We start from the raw sequence: 10,000 nt of genomic DNA on the forward strand, positions 1-10,000 counted from the left end.
CCGGCTAGACCTCCGGTATCGGAATTCCTACCCGTCCGGTGGAATTTGGGTGTCGGAAACCTCTAGAAGGGTAAAAGCATGTTTTTATAAATGTTTTCATGTATTTTAATGTTTTAAGTATGATTTTAAATAAGTTTTTGCATGAAAATTCTTTAAGGAAAAACTCAGGTTCGGCCGCCGAAACTCACTTTCGGCCGCCGAACATGCATGGACTTTGGGAGGCACGTTAGGCCCCGAAAGTCTAAGTGAGGGAAGTGCAGGTTCGGCCGCCGAACCTCATGTTCGGCCGCCGAACATTGCATGGATGCGGAGGCACATTCGGCCCCCCGAACGTGGCCCTGGCCAGCCACTATAAAAAGGGTCCCTTGGTCCGCACGGGCGAGCTTTTCTCTCTCCATTGTCGGCCAAGGTGAGTCTCCACCGTTCCTCCCTCGATCTTGAGTGTTTCCCTCTAGATCTTCATGGTTTTAACAAGTTTATAACTTTGTTTTGAAGATTTGTGAGCTTTGAGCAAGTTTTGAGTTCTTGGAGGTTCAAAGAGCTTAATCTCTCCATCTCCAAGCTAGGATCGCTTTCCTCTCGTTCTTCAAGAGGTAAGGGTCGATCTTGAACCCTTTTTATGTTTTAAACAAGTTTTAAGTAAGATCTATGGGTAGAATGCATGTTAGGTTATATGTTGAGTTTATGGGTTTTGATGATGTTGAGCAATGTAGCTTGTTTGTGTGTAATGAAGTGTTGTAGATGGGGTATATGCATGTTGGAGACCCCTAGAGCTTGTATGTGTTTTTGGTGGAAATATGCATGATCTATGGTTTGGGAGGCAGGAGGTTCATTTGAACCAAGTTTCTGCCGTTTGGCAGAAACCAGGTTCGGCAGCCGAAGGGAGTTTCGGCCGCCGAACCCCTCTTGTGAAGGCAGCTTTCGGCTGCCGAAGGTGCCCCCGAAAAAGACTTTCGTCTCTGTCTGGCACTTTCGGCCGCCGAAGGTGCCGCCGAACCTAGCTGAGTTCGTCTCTGTCCAGGACTTTCGGCCGCCGAAGGTGCCGCCGAAGGTGCCCTGTTCAGCCTTTTCATGCATATTTTCTGTGATGTTTTCCTGATGTTTTAGGGGGTTTTTGGGGGATATATTAGAGCATGATATATGTTTGGTCCCTCATTGGAGTCCACCTGTGTAGGTTCGGACCCGAGGAACCGAGGACCCCAGCAGTGAGTGAGCTGCTTCAGTGTCTGTCAGAGCTAACCAAGAGGTGAGTGGAAAAAGCTTAATGTTTTAAATCAGCAATTAAATGATTTGAGCATGTTTCATGCATCATGATGACATGTAATAGGCTGATTGCATTAGTTCACGAATATGGTCGCATTGCATTATTTTGTGGTTTGTGGGTGAATGCTGTATGATCCAATTAGTCCACGAGACTTTATGTATGATATGACAGGAAGACCAGGACCCCATGCTACGGCCTGGCACGAGACTTTTATATATGACAGGAAGACCAGGACCCCATGCTACGGCCTGGCACGAGACTTTATATATGATATGACAGGAAGACCAGGACCCCATGCTACGGCCTGGCACGAGGCTTATATAAGTGATATGACAGGACCCCCAGCTACGGCCTGGCACGAGACTTTATGTTATGACAGAAGACCAGGACCCATGCACGGCCTGGCACGAGACTATGTTGGGACTATTGGTGCAGTTCACCCTTGATGTGGATTGTCTGTGATGTGATGCATTTCATGAAAGCATGAATTTTAATATGATGTTTTTAGTTTCTGCTCACTGGGCTTTTAGCTCACCCCTCTCCCCTAACCCCAGGTTTGCAGGTACGGGATTGATAGAGAAGAAAAGAAGAGAAAAGTCATATGTATGTAATAGCTAGAGTATGTGGACATGAAAATGATAAGAATGTAATGTAATTATGTTATTGAGGATAGAGTTGTGCTTGACCATAGTATATGTTATCCCTTGGTATGTACATGATCTTATTTTATGATGTATATGTGTAACCAACTCAACACAGATATATATTGCCCATTGAGGCTTTGATGAAATCCCACAGAGGGATTAATGTTTATGTATATGATGATTATAGTGCATGCACAGGTTGAGTTTGGTGAATGAAGAAAAAGAAAAGTTTTTAATTCTTATGTATGTTTGTTTGATCATGTATGGGATTAAACAGGTAAACAGGATGTATGTAGGCTTGCTACGGGTTCCGGCGGCCTTAAGCCGACCTGAATCCTAGCGCCGGTAGCGGTCCGGATTTCCGGGGCGTTACAGAGTGGTATCAGAGCCCTAGGTTCATATGGTCGGACCTAGAGTGTCGGGCTCATAGATGTTATAGAAGGTCAAGCACAATAGGCAAAAATCATGTCCACTAGGATAGGATGTAGAGTCCTGTCTTGCTATGATTGTATGATATGCCATGATGATATGTATGTGATTAGGATTCATGTGTGCCCACATGAACATATGAATGCTAATATTTGCTGTGCTATGTGCTGTTTTCAGAAAACAGGATGAGAGGAACCCGTCGATCTGCACGATTGACAGGAATACCACCTCAGGACGAGGGCACTGATGCCCGTCCTTCAACATTGCCTAGGGCAATGTCAAGTAGGTCCAACAGGGACCGAGCAGTGAGACCCTAGAAGGTCTTTAGATCTGGGAAGAAGCAGATCAGTCAGAGGAACAGTGCAGGGAGGTATGTCAGAAGATATGGGGGATCAGATGGATGTTGATCAAAGGAGGGATGGCAGTTTGGGCGTCAGTATGTCAGAAGAGGGTATGGGGAATCCCAAGGAGGCACTCAGGCCTCGGGATTTGTTCAGCCACCTCACTATCCGCCCTACACCCCAAAATCCCGGGTATTCGATGGGAGGTACGTCGGATTACCCTAGTTTTAACCCCCTACCCCACACAGATGCCATACCCACCATACTACCCACCATATCCACAGTACCCAGTGTACCCACCTCCACCATACTATCCAAATCCAGCAAACCCTACCTCAGGGGATGCTGTACCTCCACCACCACCAGCACCTACATGCCCAGATACACAGATACCTCAGCCTAGCTCATCTGGGGGAAGTAAGGCTAAAATGACAGATTACATGAAGTTGGGTGCTCCCCAGTTTGAGTCAGGTGATGACCCGTTCGTATATTTGGAGAAGGTCAAGATGATCACAGAGGAGATTGGAGCTGATGACAGTAGAGCCATTCAGATGGCTGGTTTCACCTTGAAATGCAAAAAGGCCCGTGAGTGGTTCAAAAACTATGTGAAGCCGAGGGTGGATAGCCTATCATGGGAGGAGTTCGCTAATGAATTTGCAGGATGGGCTTTCCCTGATAGTTCAAGGGAATTGAAGATGATAGAATTCGAGCAGTTGAGGCAAACCGATGACATGAGTGTAGACGAGTATACTGACAGGTTTATGGAGTTGCTGCCTTTTGCTGGCAAGACCTTAGCACAGACCAGAAGAAGTCAAGGAGGTATATCATGAAGCTCCATCCCAGGTATTCCTCCTTGGTACAGTCAGCAGATAGAGAGAGTTTTCACGCCATAGTAGACATGGCTAGGAGAATGGAGGCTAGTGCCATCGTTCAGGGGACAGTCAAACAGACAGTGGCACAAGCTTCTGGTTCTAAAACTCCGGGTGGGGGAAGGTTAGATCCCTCTACCTTGAGTGCAGCAGCTTCAGGCAGTAAGAGATGGGGTAAGCCCAAGGGCAAGAAGAATAAGTTCTGGAACAAGGTCAAGTCTAGTCTGGGATTTGGCAGTGGTTCTAGTTCTGGGGCAGATAATGCAGCTTGTGCGAAGTGTGGTAGGCCACACAGGGGTTTATGCCGGTATGGGACGGCGACCTGCTACAGATGTGGGCAAGAGGGGCATATGTCATGGCAATGTCCTAAAGCAGTTCCTATGGCACAGACACAGCAGACAGCTTCAGGAAGTGTGGCACAGCCAGTAGCTCCAGCTGCTACACAGGCCAGTGGCAGAGGCAGAGGGAGAGGGTCAGCCTCTTCTTCAGCAGGGTTCAGAGGTGAGGGTCCGTCAGCTCCAGCCAGGATCTTCACCATGACGCAACAGGAGGCTAACACATCCAACACCGTGGTGTCAGGTAATCTCATCATTGGGTGTTCTGATGTGTATGCATTAATGGACCCGGGTGCATCTCACTCTTTTATTGCACCGAGAGCCGTTCAGAGGTTAGGATTGATGGTCTCTGAGTTAGAGTGTCCCCTATGGGTCAGTGGACCCAAGTGTGACCCGTCAGTTGCAGAGTCAGTCTGCCAGTGTAGTCCAGTTTTTATAGAGGAAGATGCTTGTCCGCCGACCTTGTGGTTCTAGATTTGACAGACTTTGACGTCATTCTAGGATGGATTGGCTATCTACCCATGGCTACCTTGGACTGCAGGGACAAAGTAGTTAAGTTCAGATGTCAGGATGGGTCAGAGTCGTCTTCAGAGGAGACAAGAGGGGTACACCTAGAGGTCTGATATCAGCTCTTCAGGCTCGTAGGTTGCTTAGGAGGGGATGTCAGGGGTATCTAGCTCATGTGAGAGAGCTAGACAGTCATGTTAGAGAGCCCGCCTCAGTGCCTGTGGTGAGTGAGTTCTTAGATGTTTTCCCAGACGAGCTGCCAGGGTTACCACCTGCAAGGGAGATAGAGTTTGAAATAGAGCTGATGCATGGAACTAGGCCTATCTCTATCCCTCCCTACAGGATGGCACCAGCTGAGATGAAAGAGTTGAAAGAACAGTTGCAGGAACTGGTAGACAAGGGTTTCATCCGACCGAGTACCTCACCTTGGGGCTCCAGTACTCTTTGTGAAGAAAAAGGATGGATCCCTCAGGCTTTGTATCGACTACAGGCAGTTGAACAAAGTCACCATCAAGAATAAGTACCCATTGCCAAGGATCGACGATCTATTCGACCAGCTAGCAGGAGCGGGTTGTTTCTCCAAAATAGATCTGAGATCCGGGTACCATCAGTTGAGAATCAGAGAGGAGGACGTGCCAAAGACGGCCTTCAGGACCAGATATATGGCACTATGAGTTCCTTGTAATGCCGTTTGGGTTAACCAACGCCCCTGCAGCATTCATGGACCTCATGAACAGAATATTCAGACCATACCTGGATCACTTCGTTATTGTCTTCATAGATGATATCCTAGTGTATTCCAGGAATGCAGAGGAGCATGCCCATCATCTGAGGATAGTTCTGCAGACCTTGAGGGAACATGGCTTGTATGCCAAGTTCTCCAAGTGTGAGTTCTGGTTAAGGAGCATATCATTCTTGGGGCATATAGTGTCAGAGAAGGGAATAGAGGTAGACCCCAAGAAAGTAGAGGCTGTGACTAACTGGCCCAGACCCACCTCAGTGACAGAGATCAGAAGTTTCTTGGGTTGGCTGGTTATTACAGGAGGTTCGTACAGGACTTCTCCAAAATTGCAGCTCCTTTAACCAGATTGACCAGAAAGAATCAGAGGTTCGAGTGGACCGATCGATGTGAAGAAAGCTTTGAGGAGCTCAAGAAGAGGTTGACTTCAGCACCAGTGTTAGCTCTGCCAACCAGCAATGAGGACTTCACAGTATTCTGTGATGCATCCAGAGTAGGCTTGGTTGTGTGTTGATGCAGAATGGTAGGGTGATCGCTTATGCTTCTAGACAGCTAAAGAGGCATGAGATGAATTACCCCACACACGATCTGGAGATGGCAGCAGTTATCTTTGCCCTCAAGATGTGGAGGCATTACCTCTATGGGGTAAAAATGTGAGATCTTCACAGATCATAAGAGCCTGCAGCACATCTTGAGTCAGAGAGATTTGAACTTGAGGCAGAGGAGATGGGTGGAACTGCTCAGTGACTATGATTGTAAGATACAGTACCATCCGGGTAAGGCTAATGTAGTAGCTGACGCCTTAAGCCGGAAATCACTTGGCAGTCTATCCACATCACGGCAGAGAGGACCGGTGGTGAAGGAATTTTATAAGCTCATTGAGGAGGGTCTACAGATGGAGTTGTCTGGTACAGGTGCTTTGATTACACAGATGAAAGTAACCCCGTGTTTCTGGAGCAGGTGGCTCAGAAACAGCACGAGGACCCAGAGTTAGTGAAGATTGCCAGGACTGTTCAGTCAGGCAAAGATAGTGAGTTCAGATTCGATGATAAGGGGATCCTCCGCTATGGGAACAGACTATGTGTACCAGATGACATCGGGCTTAAAGGAGACATTATGAGAGAGGCTCATAATGCAAGATACAGCATTCACCCTGGAGCCACCAAGATGTATCAAGATCTGAAGAAGGTTTATTGGTGGCCAGCTATGAAGAGGGAAGTGGCACAATTCGTGTCAGCCTGCGAAATATGTCAGAGGGTGAAGCTGGAACATCAGAAGCCGGCTGGAATGCTTAACCCGCTACCTATTCCAGAATGGAAATGGGAGAACATAGCTATGGATTTTGTAGTGGGGTTACCGGCAACATCCAACAGACTAGACTCCATATGGGTGATTGTGGACAGACTTACCAAATCTGCTCACTTCATTCCAGTTAGGAGCAACTACTCTGTGGATAAGTTAGCGCAGGTTTATGTGGATGAAGTCGTCAGACTACATGGGGTCCCGGTATCTATAGTGTCAGATAGAGGGCCCCAGTTTACCTCCAGGTTTTTGGCGGAGTCTGCAGAGTGCTATGGGTACTAGGCTGGATTTTAGCACTGCCTTCCATCCACAGACAGACGGACAGTCAGAGAGGACCATCCAGACCATAGAAGATATGCTCAGAATGTGTGTGCTAGATTTTGGCGGTTCTTGGAAGCAACATCTACCTTTGGTGGAGTTTGCCTACAATAACAGCTATCATGCTAGCATAGGGATGGCTCCATATGAAGCTTTGTATGGGAGGAAGTGCAGGTCACCCGTTTGCTGGGAAGAGGTTGGAGAGAGGTCCTTAGCAGGGCCTGAGCTTGTTGAGATCACCAGCAGGGTGGTGCCCATTATCAGAGAAAGGATAAAGACTGCCACCAGCAGGCAGAAAAGTTATGCAGACATCCGCAGGAAAAGGTAGAGTTTCAGGAGGGGGATCTAGTATTGCTCAAGGTGTCTCCGATGAAAGGGGTGGTTCGATTTGGTAAGAAGGGTAAGCTAGCTCCGCGGTACATTGGACCCTTTGAAGTCCTGCAAAGGATTGGGAATGTATCGTACAAGCTGGACTTGCCTGCTTCTATGGAGAGAATCCATCCGGTTTCCATGTTTCCATGTTGAGGAAGTTCGTGTCAGATCCGGGCAAGGTTCTTAGCGAGCCTGATGTGGAGATCCAAGAGGATCTCACTTATGTTGAACAGCCAGTGCGGATTCTTGACACTCAGATCAGAAAGTTGAGGAACAAGGAAATCCCGATGGTGAAAGTCCTTTGGAACCACCACAATTTGGAAGAATGCACTTGGGAGACCGGGAGTCCATGCTCCAGCAGTACCCCCACCTCTTCTAAGGTTAGTTGAGATGTGTTCCATGTGCTATATGTGTGTATGTTATGTTTGTTTCGCTATGCATGTACTAGTTGAGGAACATTCGGGGATGAATGTTCTTAAGGGGGGGAGAATGTAATACCCGGCTAGACTCCGGTATCGGAATTCCTACCGTCCGGTGGAATTTGGGTGTCGGAAACCTCTAGAAGGGTAAAAGCATGTTTTTATAAAATGTTTTCATGTATTTTAATGTTTTAAGTATGATTTTAAATAAGTTTTTGCATGAAAATTCTTTAAGGGAAAAACTCAAGTTCGGCCGCCGAAACTCACTTTCGGCCGCCGAACATGCATGGACTTTTGGGAGGCACGTTAGGCCCCCGAAAGTCTAAGTGAGGGAAGTGCAGGTTCGGCCGCCGAACCTCATGTTCGGCCGCCGAACATTGCATGGATGCGGAGGCACATTCGGCCCCGAACGTGGCCTGGCCAGCCACTATAAAAGGGTCCCTTGGTCCGCACGGGCGAGCTTTTTCTCTCTCATTGTCGGCCAAGGTGAGTCTCCACCGTTCCTCCCTCGATCTTGAGTGTTTCCTCTAGATCTTTCATGGTTTTAAACAAGTTTATAACTTTTTTGAAGATTTGTGAGCTTTGAGCAAGTTTTGAGTTCTTGGAGGTTCAAAGAGCTTAATCTCTCCATCTCCAAGCTAGGATCGCTTTCCTCTCGTTTCTTCAAGAGGTAAGGGTCGATCTTGAACCCTTTTTATGTTTTAAACAAGTTTTAAGTAAGATCTATGGGTAGAATGCATGTTAGGGTATATGTTGAGTTTATGGGTTTTGATGATTTGAGCAATGTAGCTTGTTTGTGTGTGAATGAAGTGTTGTAGATGGGGTATATGCATGTTGGAGCCCCTAGGAGCTTGTATGTGTGTTTTGGTTGAGAAATATGCATGATCTATGGTTTTGGGAGGCAGGAGGTTCATTTGAACCAAGTTTCTGCCGTTTGGCAGAAACCAGGTTCGGCAGCCGAAGGGAGTTTCGGCCGCCGAACCCCTCTTGTGAAGGCAGCTTTCGGCTGCCGAAGGTGCCCCCGAAAAAGAGACTTTCGTCTCTGTCTGGCACTTTCGGCCGCCGAAGGTGCCGCCGAACCTAGCTGAGTTTCGTCTCTGTCCAGGACTTTCGGCCGCCGAAGGTGCCGCCGAAGGTGCCCTGTTCAGCCTTTTCATGCATATTTTCTGTGATGTTTTCCTGATGTTTTAGGGGGTTTTTGGGGGATATATTAGAGCTATGTTTATATATGTTTGGTCCCTCATTGGAGTCCACCTGTGTAGGTTCGGACCCGAGGAACCGAGGACCCCAGCAGTGAGTGAGCTGCTTCAGTGTCTGGTCAGAGCTAACCAGAGGTGAGTGGAAACAAGCTTAATGTTTTAAATCAAGCAATTAAATGATTTGAGCATGTTTCATGCATCATGATGACATGTAATAGGCTGATTGCATTAGTTCACGAATATGTCGCATTGCATTTTATTTTGTGGTTGTGGGTGAATGCTGTATGATCCAATTAGTCCACGAGACTTTATATATGATATGACAGGAAGACCAGGACCCCATGCTACGGCCTGGCACGAGACTTTATATATGATATGACAGGAAGACCAGGACCCCATGCTACGGCCTGGCACGAGACTTTATATATGTTATGACAGGAAGACCAGGACCCCATGCTACGGCCTGGCACGAGGCTTTATATATGATATGACAGGAAGACCAGGACCCCATGCTACGGCCTGGCACGAGACTTATGTATGTTATGACAGGAAGACCAGGACCCCATGCTACGGCCTGGCACGAGACTATGTTGGGACTAATTGGTGACAGGTTCACCCTTGATGTGGATTGTCTGTGATGATGCATTTCATGAAAGCATGAATTTTAATATGATGTTTTTAGTTTCTGCTCACTGGGCTTTTAGCTCACCCCCTCCCCTAACCCCAGGTTTGCAGGTACGGGATTGATAGAGAAGAAAAGAAGAGAAAAGTCATATGTATGTAATAGTTAGAGTATGTGGACATGAAAATGATAAGAATGTAATGTAATTATGTTATTGAGGATAGAGTTGTGCTTGACCATAGTGTATGTTAATCCCTTGGTATGTACATGATCTTATTTTATGATGTATATGTGAACCAACTCAACACAGGAATATATTGCCCATTGAGGCTTTGATGAAATCCCACAGAGGGATTAATGTTTATGTATATGATGATTATAGTGCATGCACAGGTTGAGTTTGGTGAATGAAGAAAAAGAAAAGTTTTTAATTCTTATGTATGTTTGTTGATCATGTATGGGATTAAACAGGTAAACAGGATGTATGTAGGCTTGCTACGGGTTCCGGCGGCCTTAAGCCGACCTGAATCCTAGCGCCGGTAGCGGTCCGGATTTCCGGGGCGTTACATGTACAGTGGCAACATCTTTCTTTCAACACATGAGAAAAACATCCCCAACAACCCGCGATGGTTGGCTCACG

This window comes from Manihot esculenta, unplaced genomic scaffold (assembly GCF_001659605.2).
Source record: "Manihot esculenta cultivar AM560-2 unplaced genomic scaffold, M.esculenta_v8 Scaffold64, whole genome shotgun sequence".
Lineage (NCBI taxonomy): Eukaryota > Viridiplantae > Streptophyta > Magnoliopsida > Malpighiales > Euphorbiaceae > Manihot > Manihot esculenta.